Source organism: Anomaloglossus baeobatrachus, chromosome 6 (genome assembly GCF_048569485.1).
Source record: "Anomaloglossus baeobatrachus isolate aAnoBae1 chromosome 6, aAnoBae1.hap1, whole genome shotgun sequence".
NCBI lineage: Eukaryota > Metazoa > Chordata > Amphibia > Anura > Aromobatidae > Anomaloglossus > Anomaloglossus baeobatrachus.
In genome coordinates this window covers 401,833,842-401,851,121 of record NC_134358.1, presented here as the reverse complement: position 1 = coordinate 401,851,121, position 17,280 = coordinate 401,833,842, and positions in this window count along the sequence as shown.

Below are 17,280 nucleotides of genomic sequence, written 5' to 3'. Positions count from 1 at the left end.
TGGTGAGGTGCAGGGTCGTTGGGGCAGCGCTGTGCCGCACGGCATGGTGGTACTCACTCAGCCAATGATCAATGCAAAGTTTCCGGTAAAACAAACAGCTGGATGGACGGGTCCCACAGACGGCTGCGGTAGCTCTCTCGGTAGGTTGATGGTGACTGCCTTTCCCTGCACCTGTGTTGTGTTTACGGTTCCAATGGCTTCCCACCGGTAACCCGCTCCCCAGCTTGGATGGATGCTGAGGGAGCCCCTTGTGCCCGCAGGCTCTGGCCCTGGGAACTGTAGCCTTGGCGGTGACTGTATTTCCCTTCACGGTTTGAGCTGTTGCCTTCAATCGGGTCTTGACTGCTGGGAAACCCCGGAGGTTCCCTTCGCTAACGAATTTGACCAGTTTTACGGCGACTCCTAGCCTAGCCGGGGTGTGGGGTGTGTTGATGTAGTACCTGTGATGTCCTGGCTTGTCCAGGGTGCCACATTCCCCCTTAGTAAAATGCAGACCGTCCGCGGGCTGCCCGTCCATCACTGGTTTTATTTTTGTTTAACTGTAGAAAAGGGGTAAAACACAATAAACATTAAAACATAAGCATTTACATAAATCTTCCCATAACGGGAGGTACGGTACTTAAACGTTGCAAACGGTAACGGCTTCCGCTCTTCACCCACCCAAACAACCTGGCCTTGATGCTGCCTCTAAGAAGTGGGCAGCACCCCTTGACCCCAGTCCATCACCAGGCTGCCCGAGCGGGTTCTGTCTCTTTCAGGGGACCCGCGGCCATGGGGACCCCTGAACCCATGGAGGATCGCCACCGGTTACGGTAGTGGCGGGCCTGGGCCATCCGTTTCCTCCAGGCCCATCCTCCCAAATCAGCCTCTCCGGAGGCGGTAACGGTATCAAGCCAACACATTTTTATTTACACTCCACTAAGTTTGTGGTTGCCCTGCAAGTTCTCGGGCTTGTCCGTAAGCAGTTCCTTACGCAAGGATTGCAGACAGTCCCTTCGGGGACAACAGTTGCCGGCAACGGCCGGTTCAATCAAAACCTCAATCAGGTTACTTCTTCGGTTGATTTGCTCTTATCATTTAAAAACTTTTAAACTGGTGGTCCCAACGGGGGCAACTTCTAACAACGGTGGACCGCTGACTTACTCCAGATCCACGGTGTCGGCCAGGGGAGGGGACTGGGCGGATACTCGGGCCTCTTGACTGCCCCTCAGCTTCTCATCCAGCGCAAACGAACCCCTCTCCCCGCAGTGCCTGGTGTATTGGACCAAGTCCCCCGGCATCAGGTTGCGGCCTGGATGGTCCTCGGGTAGGTGGGCATTGACGTCCCGACGGGCCACAAAGATTTCGGCCTCCAGGCCCGGTTCGTATATGAACCCGTACCCCCGACGGACGTCAAACCTCCTCACTTGCCCTTCATAGAACGGGCCCCGTACCCGGAAGGTGGCCTGACGGAGGCTTTCCTTTTCTTTTATCGTACGGGCTACCAGCTCCGCCTTCCTTCGCTCCCTCTCCGCAATCTCCTGGCCCAGCGGGGTCTGTCCTCTGTCCCAGTAAGGGGCTACTGCAGGCCGCGGCGCACGGGTCGGGCCCCGCGAGACCTCCTTCACGCTGCCCAGGTCTGGCATTCTGGGGGGAAGGTCCCGCGGTGTCATGGCCTGGGGTGCTGCCCTGCAGCGGCAACCCGGCGCGGCCTCAGCTGAGGCATGGGGAATGGGCACAGGGGTCTTCTCCCGCTGGACCTCCTGCATGGAGCGGTCTGTCGGCACCGGTTCAGGGGAAGTTTCCACAGGTGCCTCCGGTATCTCTCTTCCAATGGCCTCGGACTTCGGCAACTTCCACGGGAGCGGCTCCGGGCGGTCACGGGCCCCGGCTGCAGGTCGGTCCGCCTGGGTTGATTGGCGGGGTACCGCTACCGGTGGTGGTGGTAGCGGGCCTAGTGGCGGGGCAGCAGCAGCCAACACGGGTAGCAGGGGAGGTAGCAGGGCGAGCGGGTGTAGACCGGGCCCCTCGGCCGCGATGACCGACCCACTAGGGGCACAGGGGCAAGGGTCACTTACCCTCTCTTCCAAGACTCCCTCCACCTCGCGTCTCCGTATGGCCGCCACCACCTCCGCCATGTCGGCCTCCCACTCCTCTAAGAGGAGTTGCATCCTGATCTGCAGCCGCTGTTGGAGCTGGGAGGTCCGGACCTCCACCCACGCCGCGGTTCCAGGCGCAGGGGCTACGGTGCTGCGGGACGGCTGGTCCATCACTACGGTGGCCTCTTCCAGGAACCACAAGATGGCCGCAGGGTCCTGGCGTCCCTGCTTTTATAGCCGCGAGCTACATGCGGCCAGACGCCATCCGTCCCCCTTAGTCTTTTTCCGGCTCCTCCTCTACAGGGGCGGGGTTTCAGCTTTCGTGCCTCCACTACTCGGGAAGACGCTCAAGCGAGGACTTTTCGCGTCCAAAATGGCGGCTTCTCAAAATTTTCGGCCGGACACCTCCGGCGGTCACAAGGCGCACCTCTACCAGACGGCAGGGCGGTAAGATCCTGTTCGTGATGCCAAGTTGTCGCGGGCGGAGGAGGGGATGCTGCGCTCACCCACTGCTCGGGTCCGGCTGCTGCTGCTGCTCGGTGGTGGCTTGAGCGGTGGGCCGGATCTCGGGAACTCGAGCGGCGTTCCTCGCCCATGAGTGAAAGGGGGTGGTGTGGTTTGGGGATATTGTCCGTGACGCCACCCACGGTTGTGGTGAGGTTGTGACACCACCGCTGCTCTGGACGGGGATCCCGAGAGCGATGACAGGGAGCAGCTTGGATGTTAGTTCTCCCCTCCGTGGGTAGGGGGGTTGGTTGTCCCGGGGCCCCGATGAGGGTTAGGGATGGCAGGCGGGTTACGGGCCCTGGTGAGGTGCAGGGTCACGGGGGCAGTGCTGTGCCACACGGCACGGTGGTACTCACTCAGCCAATGATCAATGCAAAGTCTCCGGTAAAACAAACGGCTGGATGGACGGGTCCCACAGACGGCTGTGGTAGCTCTCCCGGTAGGTTGATGGTGACTGCCTTTCCCTGCACCTGTGTTGTGTTTACGGTTCCAATGGCTTCCCACCGGTAACCCGCTCCCCAGCTTGGATGGATGCTGAGGGAGCCCCTTGTGCCCGCAGGCTCTGGCCCTGGGAACTGTAGCCTTGGCGGTGACTGTATTTCCCTTCACGGTTTGAGCTGTTGCCTTCAATCGGGTCTTGACTGCTGGGAAACCCCGGAGGTTCCCTTCGCTAACGGATTTGACCAGTTTTACGGCGACTCCTAGCCTGGTCGGGGTCCGTAAGCCCTGCCGAATGGTGCTGGCTTCTCTTCACTCCCCGATCCGGTACCGGCGGGCCACCGCCCGTCCCCGGTCCTTACGGTTCACTGCAATCAGCCTCTCCTGCAGACGGTCACCACCGTTTGCCAACCTTGCTGTATGTGCCCGTCCACGCACCCGGACACGGTCAGTCTCCTCTACTGCCACTTCACTCTCCAAAACTGATCTTACTCCTTTTCCCGCCTCCAGGACTGTGAACTCCTCGGTGGGCAGGGCCAACCGGCTTGCCCACCCCCTGGTGTGGACATCAGCCCCTGGAGGGAGGCAACAAGGATTTGTGTTTGACTTCGGTGTGCCTAGCCGGGGTGTGGGGTGTGTTGATGTAGTACCTGTGACGTCCTGGCTTGTCCAGGGCGCCACACTAACAAAGGTAAATATCGGGTTGGTTACCCAAGGGATTGAGATTAAGAGCATGTAGCTCGAAACGCGTACCCCCCTGACATCTCATCTCATCTGTATGGGGATTTTTTATACTCTATGGATATGATACATTTCCATTTTATTATGAATTAAATAAAAAAGCAAGATTTTATACAATTTTTGGACACGAGTGCTGGATTTTCTTCTTCTTGGAGTTTCACAGCCGGGCCGGCTTCACCGTGCACCTGTCTTCTATGGGAGTCTCCATGATGTCTGGGTGAGCTGATTCTATTCCTTTGTTTCCTTATATGAAAAAATGTATATGCACAAAGTAAAAAGAAGAAGAGGGAGAAAAGACAAAGACACATGGGAGAAGAGCGGGTATCTCGGTGAGTTGGTATTCTTGCAAGGAGAAGACATAAACGTTAGCTAAAACGTAAGCCTACAGAATAAGCTGTAAACACTGCTTGTGACACAAAGGTAAAAAAGGGATACAGCTCCATACCTACTGTATATATACAGTTGAAATCAGAAGCTTACATATACTATCTATAAATACACATCTGCATATTTTTCTTATTTTTCTCACTATCTGACATGAAATCAGAATAAACCTTTCCTGTTTTAGGTCAATTAGGAATCAAAATTACTTATATTTGCCAAAGGCCTGAATAGTGAGAGAGAAAGAGAATGTTTAAGGCATTTTATGATTCTCCTATTGCCAAATGTATTAATTTATATCATCCTATAAATTTATCATAGTAGTCCCTTCACAGCGGATTGTGGGGACATGTCTGTAGATATCTTCCCTGGCTGTTTCTCATTCTTTTGCAATTTTGCACATATATCTGCCGGACATTGAACTTTATTATAGCACTAGCTGTAGTACCCGGCGTTGCCCGGGATAGTAACTGTCTCTGTCTCTCTCCCAGTCTCTGTCTGTCTGTCTCTCTGTCTGTCTCTGTGTGTCTGTCTGTGTCTATGTCTCTGTGTCTATATCTCTGTCTGTCTCTGTATCAGTCTCTCTGTCTCTCTCTCTCTGTGGCTGTCTGTGTGTCTGTCTCTCTCTATCTCTGTCTGTTTGTCTCTCTCTATCTGTGTTTGTCTGTCTCTATGTCTTTCCCCATCTGTCTCTTTCCCTGTCTGTCACTTTTCCCGTCTGTCTCTTTCCCGGTCTATCTCTTTCCCGGTCTGTCTCTTTCCCGGGCTGTCTCTTTCCCGGTCTGTCTCTTTCCAGGTCTGTCTCTTTCCAGGTCTGTCTCTTTCCAGGTCTGTCTCTTTCCCCATCTCTTTCCCTGTCTCTCTGCCTGTGTCTTTCCCTGTCTGCCTGTCTCTGTCTGTCTCTTTCCCCATCTGTCTCTTTCCCCGTCTGTCTCTTTCCCCACTTGTCTCTTTGCCCGTCTGTCTCTTTTCCCATCTGTTTCTTTCCCCATCTGTCTCTTTCCCCGTATATCTCTTTTCCCATCTGTCTCTTTGCTGTTCTGTCTCTTTCCAGGTCTGTCTCTTTCCCAGGTCTGTCTCTTTCCTAGGTCTGTCTCCTTTCTTGTCTGTCTCTTTCCCCGTCTATCTCTTTCCACGTCTGTCTCTTTCACCGTCTGTCTTTGTCTGTCTCTCTGTCTGTCTCTTTTGCTGCCTGTCTCTTACCCTGTCTGCCTGTCTCTGTCTGTCTCTATCTCTGTGTCTCTTTCCTTGTCTGTCTCTTTCCAGGTCTGTCTCTTTACCCATCTATCTCTTTCCAGGTCTGTCACTTTCCCTGTCTGTCTTTCCCTGTCTCTCTGTCTGTCTCTTTCCCTGTCTGCCTGTCTCTGTCTGACTCTTTCCCCATCTGTCTCTTTCCCCGTCTGTCTCTGTCTATCTCTGTCTGTCTCTTTGTCTGTCTCTATCTCTCTCTGTCTCTTTCCCTGTCTGTCTGTATGTCTGTCTCTGTCACTTTCCCTGTCTGTGTCTGTCTGCCTCTGTTTCTTTGTCTGTCTGTCTCTGTCTGTCTCTATCCGTCTCTCCACTGATGATATATTACCTCACATATAAGCTTGTTATACTATGAATGTCTTTCATTCCTATAGCAACCAATCACAGCTGCTATTAATAACATGTGGAACATTTCAGCTCCATTGACTTTAATGGAGGCTGTTTTTTGGAGAGTAACTGTAAAGCGCGTGGTTACATTTTCCCATAAAAACATAGTCTATGACGTTTCCTGAGTCACATGAGCCATCTGTGAAAAATTTCGTGATTGTAAATGCGACGGTACGGATTCCTTTGGCGGACATACATACATACACACATACATACACTCAGCTTTATATATTAGACTAGCTGTAGTACCCGGGCGTTGCCCGGGATAGTAACTGTCTCTCTGTCTCTCTCCCAGTCTCTGTCTGTGTGTCGCTGTCTGTCTGTCTGTCTCGCTGTCTGTCTTGCTGTCTGTCTGTCTCTTTCCTTGTCTGTCTGTGTCTCTGTCTCTGTCTGTCTGTTACTATCTCTGTCTGTATTTGTATCAGTCTGTTTGTCTCCATCACTGTGTCTGTCTGTCTCTCTCTACCTCTGTGTCTGTCTCTATGTGTGTGTCTGTCTCTCTCTTTCCCAGTCTGTCTCTTTCCTCGTCTGTCTCTTTCCCCGGCTGTTTCTTTGCACGGCTGTCTCTTTGCCCGGCTGTCTCTTTGCCCGTCTGTCTCTTTGCCCGTCTGTCTCTTTGCCCGTCTGTCTCTTTGCCCGTCTGTCTCTTTGCCCGGCTGTCTCTTTGCCCGGCTGTCTTTTGGCCGGGCTGTCTCTTTGTCCGGCTGTGTTTTTCTCGGTCTGTCTCTTTCCCGGGCTGTCTCTTTCCCGGGCTGTCTCTTTCCCGGGCTGTCTCTTTCCCGGGCTGTCTGTTTCCCGGGCTGTCTGTTTCCCGGGCTGTCTCTTTCCTGGTCTGTCTCTTTCCCGGTCTGTCTCCTTCCTGGTCTGTCTCTTTGCCCGGCTGTCTCGTTCCCGGGCTGTCTCTTTTCCCGGCTGTCTCTTTGCCCGGCTGTCTCTTTGCCCAGCTGTCTCTTTGCCCGGCTGTCTCTATCCCTGTCTGTTCCTCGTCTGTTTCTTTGCCCATCTGTCTCTGTCTCTTTGCCCGTCTGTCTCTTTGCCCGTCTGTCTCTTTGCCCGTCTGTCTCTTTGCCCGTCTGTCTCTTTGCCCGTCTGTCTCTTTGCCCATCTGTTTCTTTGCCTGTCTGTGTCTCTGTCTGTCTCTTTCTCTCTGTCTCTTTCCCTGTCTGTCTGTCTTTTTCTGTCTCTCTCTATCCGTCTCCCCACTGACATCTTATTACCTCACACATAAGCTTCTTATACTAACAGTTTATTTTGTTCTTATAGCAACCACTGACAGTTGCCATTAATAGCCTTTAGCTTCCACCTCCATTCAGTTTAATGGAGGCAGGATTTTGGAGAATAACTGTAAAGCGCGGGGTTAAATTTTTCCCATCAAAACATAGTCTATGACGTTCCCTGAGTCACATGAGGCGTCTGTGCAAAATTTCGTGATTGTAAATGCGTAGGTGCAGATTCCTTTAGCGGACATACATACACACATACATACACTGAGCTTTATATATTAGATTTGCTATTTACACATATTCTATTAATTTATTTTTGCCTGCCCTCCTTTATGGATACTTCATTATATATATATTATAACATATTATAATTTTTATGTTTGAGCTATTTACTTCACTTATTCAATCAATAGAATTTAATAATTATCAATTTTTCTGTGTAATATTACTTTGGGCCAGAGGAATATACCGTATTCTATTTTTGCACAATAGTATATACTAAAATAATTTTCTTCGCAATATTTTTGGGTCAGTGCAATTGCATATTATTTTCATATATATTTTTTCTTGTGTTGTGTCAGTTTAAGATGAATTCTTGAGTGTGGTGCCACCTTGTGGCTATTTGTGGTTATTACCACCATTTGCTATATATTTTTAATTAAACTTTTAAAAACTATGTATTTTACTGTTTATTGGTTCTTTGAGCACTTTTTTCTTCTTTTGAATTCTTGTGACATACTGAAGCAGATAATGATCCCTTTCCTTAGGAAACTGGGCTGCAGGACAATATTCCAACATGAGTACGATCACAAACCCATCTCCAAGATGACCGCTACCTTGCTAAAGGGTAAAGCTGCTGGACTGACCAAGCATGTGTCCAGACCTAAATCCTATTGTGCATCTGAGGGATATCCTCAAATGGAGGGTGGAGGAGCGCAAGAGTCACGCTAGGTACGGGGAAGTACCAAGCGTACGACGAAAGGGAAATCCTGTGTCTACGGAGAGGGAAGATGGTGACCCCTGACCGAACCTACCGCTGTTCCCTGGGGTCCCTCACCACCCTAGATAGGTTTCGCATCTATGCGCTGAGCCGGATACCCTACCCTAGGTATCCCTAGTGCTGGGCACTAAATACGGAACAGATGGGATGAGCTTTTCGTCAACCCCACTAAACAATACACAAGGAGGATACACAGGGGGAAAAGTATGAACTATTTATCATTATATGACTGAGGTAGAAGTTCAGCAGAGCTTTCAGCAACCATACAACAGGAGTACAAGCCACCTACTTGCAACCTCAGATTGAAGTAACTGAAAATATCACCAGCACCAGTCCAAAGAAAAGAAGCGGTATTTAAACACCAAGGGAATACTGACAATCAACAGCTGGGTGGAAGTTGAGCTCCTGCTGGGTCCAAAAGGGAGAGGGATGAATCCAGCAGGAAAGCTACCTATACCAATGAATACTAACAGCAGGAACAATGTCAAATCAGGGAGTATTCTGTGCAGCCAAACACTGTGACCTTCTATGGCCAGAAATCACATGACTGTTTGTCCCTAGCATCCACCAGCTCCATAATGTCCCCATGGAGGATGAAAGGGGATTCCAGCGACTCCTTTAAAATTCTAGTGGATGCCAGGCCCAAGAGAGTTAAGGCAATACTTGAAAATAATGGAGGCCACACAAAATATTGATATTTTGTGCACAATTTGGCCATATTCACTTAGGGGTGTACTCACTTTTGTTGCTAGCGCTTTAGACAGTATTGTCTGTGTATTGTTATTTAGAAGACACACCAAATTTACACTGTTATACAAGCTGTACACTGACTACGTTACATTGTATCAAAGTGTCTATAGGGTGCTCCCATAACCAGAATGAATAAAATATTCACAAAAATGTGATATATATTTCCCCCTGAAATTCCTGCATGAATCCACTGTATACTGGAACCCCTGCATTCTAAGTTACCTCTGCTTTCACCACCTGCACACTGGGACCTTTCGTACTGGGACCCAGTGCATATTGGGACCTTTCACACTGGGACTCCCACATTAATCTCTGATATAACTGTTATTAACCCCTTGTTGCCATATATATCGTATAAATTGCTGCACTACTATTAGGCTATGTTCGCACGCTGCGTAATTTCATGCGTTTACGCTGCGTATTGCACTGCGACGTAAACGTATACGTCCTGCGTCCCCTGCACAATCTATGAAGATTGTGCATAATCCATCCGCACGTTGCGTTTGAGAGCGCAGTGATTTGCATGCTGAAATTTTGATCCAAATCACTGAGCTCAAAAAAGTAACATGTCACTTATTTGATGCACTTTGGATACTGCTCCCACTCTGTCTATGGCCTCCAACACACATCCGTTAAAAACACGCACGTGCCGCGAGAGACGTATTTTCCCTGCATGTTGCGTGTGGTAAATACGTGTCTTGGCTACGTGCGGTCCACGTGTGTTCTCCGTGTGCTATCCGCGATAGCACACAGAGAACCGATAATTTGCATACTCACGTGGTCCGCGCTGCTGTCCAAGGTTCTGATCTTCAGCTCCAGCCCCACGCACTCCCCGCTGACGCTGCTTCCGTCTGAGTGGAGAGGCGGAGATTAGCGCCCGTGACAGCACGCCCACCTCCTTTACACACTCATAACGAGCGGCGGCCGGCAGGAACATTTTGCAGCAGAAGAATCTGCGGGGCTGGTGGAGGTGAGTATGTGTTTTTTTATTTTTAAATTAATGGCACGTGTTCTCCGGCGTGTGTCACACGGAACCGCATCCACACTACATCCATGTGGTACGGGTGCGGGCCGTGTGACACCCGTGCTGCCGGAGAATACGTGGACTTGTCAGCGTGAGAAAATCACGGACGCACGTAAGTACGGAACGGACACACGTTCCGTTCCAATATACATACGTGTGTCCAAACAATAATGAAAACAGGTCCACGTGTCTCCGTGCCGCCGGTACGTGAAAAACTGCCAAACACGTACCGGCGGCATGGATGTGTGTCTTAGTCCTCTGAGAGAGCAAGCATACAGAGCACATGAAATCGGCATCTATTCTGCAGACACAATGCCTCCATTACACAGCACACATGCACTGCCAAATCGCTGCAGAATTTTCAGCATGGACACTACGCAATGTGCGCACATAGCCTTAACACCGTGATCTCTACTCTCTATAAAACTGTCACACTAGTTAACCCCTTCAATGAATATGATACAAAAACTATCTTTTCATTATACAGCTGACAAAAAAGTTGTATAATACGCTATCAAAATTTCATATATAAATAAAAATCGTACGGCTGAAAACATCTTGTCCAGTAAACACTGCCATAGAGCTCTATTAGCAAAAAAATAAAAAAAAGTTATAGCTCTCAGAATACAGCAATTGGAAAACTATTTTTTTTCGACAAGATTATAAGATTATTTTTGTGGCGTAATATATCTTAAAAAATAAATAAATAAATAAATAAATAATAGATATATATACAGTATATATATATAATATATATATATATATATATATATATATACACAAATACAGCGACACCACATTTATATATATATATATATCTATATATATAATTGCCTTATTCTGTCTGTCTGTCTGTCTATCTGTCTGTCTGTCATGCTCCAAAATTGTGTCCTTACGGTGACACAAAGCTGATTGGCCGCTGGGCTCGCCATGGCCCCGCCCCCCCACACCGATTGGCCGCTCGCCCAGGCTGCGCCCCCACACGGATTGGCCAGCCGCTCGCCCAGGCTCCGCCCCCCCACAGATTGGCCTCTCGCCCCGGCACCCTGCAGGCATTGGCAATTCGGCCACGCCACGCCCCGCCCCCCTCACGCAATGCACGCTAGCTCTGGCCCCACCCCCTCCCTCCCCCCGCGCATTCCCCGAACTGACACGGCTGTCGGCCCCCGCTCACACGGGAGTGGTGTGGATACGTTGGTAACGATGCTCGCATGGTTACAAGCGCATCAAGGTCCTGCTGCGGCGGAAGATCCACACGCACACACATAACAGCACACACACAAACATACACACACATCAGATCACACTCACTCTCACACACACCTCACACACACCTCACACACACCTCACACACACCTCACATCGCATCCACACACTCACAGCATCCGGCGATATCGCTTGCTTCTCGGCCTCGATACTGTGCTGTTGTGACCTTCCAGGACCTGACGGAGGATCACATGGCCAGAGGCATGTGGTATCTCCGGATGTTGTGAGTGTGAGCGCGTATGTGCGATATCGTCAGTGTCTGTGTGTGTGAGTGTATGCGATCGGGTGTGTGTGAGTGGATGCGATCGGGTGTGTGTGAGTGGATGCGATCGGGTGTGTGTGAGTGGATGCGATCGGGTGTGTGAGTGTCGGCAGAGGAGCACGGCGTGCTGGAGGAGGCTGGGAGCAGAGAGGCTGATCATGGGGAAGGCTGGGAGGGGGAGGCTGATGCTGGGGGAGACTGGGAGGGGAAGGCTGATGCTGAAGGAGGCTGGCAGGGGGAGGCTGGGAGGAAGGAGGCTGGGAGGAGAGAGGCTGATCCTGGGGAAGGCTGGGAAGAGGAGGCTGATGCTGAGGGAGGCTGGAAGGAGAGAGGCTGATGCTGGGGGAGGCTGGAAGGAGAGAGGCTGAGGCTGGGAGGAGAGAGGCTGATGCTGGGGAAGGCTGATGCTGAGGGAGGCTGGGAGGGGAAAGCTGATGCTGGGGAAGGCTGGGAGGACGGAGGCTGGGAGGAGAGAGGCTGATCCTGGGGAAGGCTGGGAGAGGGAGGCTGATGCTGGGGGAGGCTGGAAGGAGAGAGGCTGATGCTGGGGGAGGCTGGAAGAAGAGAGGCTGATGCTGGGGGAGGCTGATGCTGGGGGAGGCTGGGAGGAGAGAGGCTGATGCTGGGGAAGGCTGGGAGGAGAGAGGCTGATGCTGGGGACAGAGAGGAGAGGCTGATGCTGGGAGGAGAGAGGCTGATGCTGGGATGAGAGAGGCTGATGCTGGGAGGAGAGAGGCTGATGCTGGGGGAGGCTGGGAGGGGGAGGCTGATGCTGGGGGAGGCTGGGACGAGGGAGGCTGATGCTGGTGGAGGCTGATGCTTGGGGAGGCTGATGCTGGGGGAGGCTGGAAGGAGAGAGGCTAATGCTGGTGGAGGCTGATGCTTGGGGAGGCTGATGCTGGGGGAGACTGGGAGGGGAAGGCTGATGCTGAGGGAGGCTGGGAGGGGGAGGCTGGGAGGAAGGAGGCTGGGAGGAGAGAGGCTGATCCTGGGGAAGGCTGGGAACGGGAGGCTGATGCTGAGGGAGGCTGGAAGGAGAGAGGCTGATGCTGGGGGAGGCTGGAAGGAGAAAGGCTGATGCTTGGGGAGGCTGATGCTGGGGGAGACTGGGAGCGGAAGGCTGATGCTGAGGGAGGCTGGGAGGGGGAGGCTGGGAGGAAGGAGGGTGGGAGGAGAGAGGCTGATCCTGGGGAAGGCTGGGAAGGGGAGGCTGATGCTGAGGGAGGCTGGAAGGAGAGAGGCTGATGCTGGGGGAGGCTGGAAGGAGAGAGGCTGAGGCTGGGAGGAGAGAGGCTGATGCTGGGGAAGGCTGATGCTGAGGGAGGCTGGGAGGGGAAAGCTGATGCTGGGGAAGGCTGGGAGGACGGAGGCTGGGAGGAGAGAGGCTGATCCTGGGGAAGGCTGGGAGAGGGAGGCTGATGCTGGAGGAGGCTGGAAGGAGAGAGGCTGATGCTGGCGAAGGCTGATGCTGGGGGAGGCTGGAAGGAGAGAGGCTGATGCTTGGGGAGGCTGGGAGAGGGAGGCTGATGCTGAGGGAGGCTGGAAGGAGGGAGGCTGGGAGAGGTAGGCTGAGAGAAGAGGGGCTGATGCACACACACACACACACACACGCGCGCGCACTGCACAACACACCACACACCACACACACACACACTGGGAACCACAAACAACTGCCCTACACAGACACCCACACACACAGACAACGCTGCACACACACAACACCCAACACACAAACACCGCGGCACACACAAATATACGCACATACCGCACAACACACACATTGCACAAAACATACCTCCCCCCAAAACACACCACACACGCAACGCTACAGACACACAGCGCTCCACAAACAACGCAACACACGCAACACACATACAACACCGCTCTCACCCCCTGTCACACCCAGACAACACCCAGAACATGTAAAGCGCCTACACAAACACTTGGTAACTACACACAACAACATCTATATATATATATATATGTCACGCTCCCCGGGTCCTCACCCCCGTTCCCCGGCTCACCTGCCACGCTCTCCGCTCCCCAGTCACCGGATTCCGTCCGTCCCAGGGCTCCGGGCCCCCGATCCCGGCGCCCGACAGCTTCCCTGGACCTGGCCGGCTCCCCTGCGTCCTCCTCGCAGCCTCCTTCCCTGGCTTCTGGCACCCGGGCGGCGCGCATGCGCATTAGGGCGCGCGCGCGGTCACTGACCCTTTCTTAAAGGGCCAGCGTCCATTAACAGGAAATGAGGTTGCACAGGTACAGGGTATATAGGGGGTCATTGTCCAAGGGGGCGGGGCCTGATCTTCGTGTTCCCTGAGCTAGGAGTCAGGTCTCTTGGTGTTTATGTGCCTGTACTCACCTATCTGTCTTTGTAGAGCCGTACCTGCCTCGCCATCCAGTCTGCCGTGTCCTGATCCCCGCACGCTGTCCGTCTGCCATCTGACAGTCCGTACCATCCCGGATCCCTGCGGTGACCCGTCATCTTGCTCCAGAGGTTCCGGACCCCGCCTGATATCACCTCGGCCTCCGAACCTGAGCTACGTCACCAAGACCACCTTCTGTGACTCCGTGGTCCCTGGGACTCCTCCGCTGCCTTCTCTTGCACGGACTGTTCTACTGCCCATCAGTGCTTCAGCTGCCGGACTCCCTACCACCATCTCAGAGAGTTCGGTCCAGTGGATCCACCTCCTGGGTCTGCCCGACCGCCCGGCCGTGACAGTAAGATCAGGCCATGGATCCCGCTGCAGCACTAATGGCTCTGCAAGAGGAACTCCAACGCCAGCGTGAAGTCCAGACCCGCATGCTGCAATTCATGACCTCCGTGGACACCCGCCTGTACACATTACAAGCATCAATGACGCCTGCGGCACCCAGGTCCCCCGCCAGGCAAGCCATGGCCCCCGCACCAGTGGCAACCTCGTCAGATGCTTCCCGACTCCGTTTGGCGTCACCTCCTCGTTATGCTGGAGATCCCAAGACCTGCAGGGGCTTCATAAATCAATGTTCCCTTCATTTCACGCAGCTACCACATCTGTTCGCCTCCGACCAAGCCAAGGTCGCCTTTATAATGTCCCACCTAGAGGGCGAGGCGCTGGCGTGGATGAACCCCTTGTGGGAGAAGGAGGACCCCATGACCAAGGATCTTCAACAGTTCCTGCAGGCATTCCGCAGCACCTTTGACGAGCCGGGACGCGCTTCTGCCTCTGCTTCATCACTCCTCCGCCTACGTCAAGGAACACTGACGGTGGGCCAATACGCCATCCGTTTTCGCACGTTGGCTTCAGAACTCGGGTGGAATAATGAGGCCCTAACAGCCGCCTTCTGGGAGGGACTCTCGAGTCGCATCAAGGATGAGTTGGCGGGTCGGGACGTGCCCTCCACCCTAGATGCCCTGATTGCCCTAGCAACTCGTGTGGACATACGTTTTCAGGAGCGCTCCAAAGAGCTATCTCGTGAGAGACGCCCGTTACGGCATTCATCTCCTCCTCAGAAGCCCTCCGTACCTCAGTCATCAACAGCTGGGAGTCCCGTCCACGAGCCCATGCAGATTGACCGAGTGCGTCAGTCTGCACAACGTAGAGCAGAGCGGCTTGCCCAGGGTCTCTGCTTTTACTGCGGTGAGGGCACACACCTCCTCCGTTCCTGTCCGGAAAGGCCGGGAAACTCCAAAGCCTAGGGTTGGTAGGAGAGGCCACCCTAGGTGCTGGGACTCTCTCTGATCCTGTCACATGGACCGTGCAAGTGACAACGGGAGAGACGCGGTTCACGGCTGAGGCCTATCTTGATTCCGGGGCAGCAGGCAATTTCATCCAGCAAGCCACCGTGGACAAATACCAGGTGCCTGTTATCCCACTCAACAAGCCCCTGGTGATTGCCTCTGTGGATGGGAGACCCCTTTCTGACACCATCTCCTGGACCACCAGGCCGGTTGAACTGCGCATCGGTGCTCTTCACACCGAGAACATCGCCTTCTACGTCCTTCCGCATATGTCCCATCAGATCCTGCTGGGCCTTCCATGGTTACGGACTCACGAACCATCAGTCAGCTGGGGCACTGGCGAAATCACCCGCTGGGGTGCTTCGTGTCATGAGAGATGCCTAAAATCCACACAACCCATCCGACGACCTCCGGTTCCTGAGAACCTACCGGGGCTGCCCTCGGCTTATTGGTCCTTTGCTGATGTCTTTGATAAAAAAGAATCCGAGGTACTGCCGCCACATCGCCCCTACGATTGTGCCATCGACCTGCTCCCTGGAACAACGCCACCACGAGGACGGATATATCCTTTATCTCCAGCCGAAACACGGGCTATGTCGACTTACATCTCAGAGAGCCTGGCTAGGGGATTCATTCGGAGATCCTCCTCTCCTGCTGGAGCAGGTTTCTTCTTTGTCAAGAAAAAAGAGGGCGATTTACGTCCCTGCATCGACTACCGGGGTCTGAATCAGATCACTGTTAAGAACAAGTACCCTCTGCCGCTCATCCCCGAATTGTTTGACCGGCTTAGAGGAGCTCGTCTGTTCACCAAGCTGGATCTTCGGGGTGCTTACAATCTGGTGCGCATCCGCTCTGGTGACGAATGGAAGACCGCGTTTAATACGCGCGATGGACATTATGAGTACTGCGTGATGCCCTTCGGCCTGTGTAACGCCCCTGCCGTCTTCCAAGAACTGGTGAACGACGTGTTCCGAGACCTCCTCTACACCTGTGTGGTAGTATATCTAGATGACATCCTTGTCTTCTCTCCGGACCTCCCAACCCACAGAGAGCACGTACAGCTGGTTCTACGACGACTAAGAGAGAACCGTCTGTACGCAAAGTATGAGAAGTGTGTCTTTGAGCAGTCTTCTCTCCCCTTTCTGGGGTACATCATCTCTGAGACTGGACTGCAGATGGATCCCAAGAAGGTCTCCGCCATTCTCAACTGGCCTCCCCCTTCTGGACTGAAGGCAATCCAACGCTTCCTGGGATTCGCCAACTACTACCGCCAATTCGTCCCTCACTTCTCTGCTCTGACTGCTCCACTTTCCGCTTTGACTAAGAAAGAGGCAAATCCAAAGGACTGGTCGCCTGCGGCCGACGCCGCGTTTGGCTCTTTGAAGCGGGCTTTTGCTTCCTCGCCTGTACTTCACCGTCCGGAGTTGAACCGCCAGTTCACCTTGGAGGTGGATGCCTCCTCCTCAGGAGCCGGAGCAGTGCTCATGCAGAAGTCCTCCTCCGGGAAGATGGTGACTTGCGGATTCTTCTCCAAGGGCTTCTCAGCGCCTGAACGCAACTATACCATCGGGGACCGAGAGCTCTTGGCAGTCAAACTGGCACTGGAGGAATGGCGCTACCTCCTGGAAGGTGCAGTGTATCCCGTGATCATCTACACGGACCACAAGAACCTAGAATACCTGCGGTCCGCTCAGCGACTGAACCCACGGCAAGCCAGGTGGTCCTTATTCTTTGCCAGGTTCGACTTTCAGCTTCACTTCCGACCCGCGGACAAGAATGTACGCGCTGATGCCTTGTCCAGGTCTTTCATGCCCATGGAGCAGGAGGAAGAGACTACCCAACCCATCATCTGTCCTAGCAACATCATTCCGGTGGCCCCTGTTACCCTAGCCCAGATACCGCCCGGGAAGACCTATGTCTCCGATACCGACAGGCAAAAAGTGTTACACTGGGGTCATGCCTCAAAAACAGCCGGGCATGCTGGTCAGAAGAGAACATGGGGTGCGATTGTACGCCATTACTGGTGGCCATCCCTTCGCACGGACGTCGCTGCTTTTGTCTCTGCCTGCTCCTCCTGTGCCAGGAACAAGACGCCCAAACACTTGCCCCATGGCCGTCTTCTGCCTTTACCGATACCCTCAGTCCCGTGGCAACACATAGCAATGGACTTTATTACGGACTTGCCATTATCCTCCGGGCACACAGTCATATGGGTCGTGGTTGATCGATTCTCCAAAATGGCCCACTTCGTTCC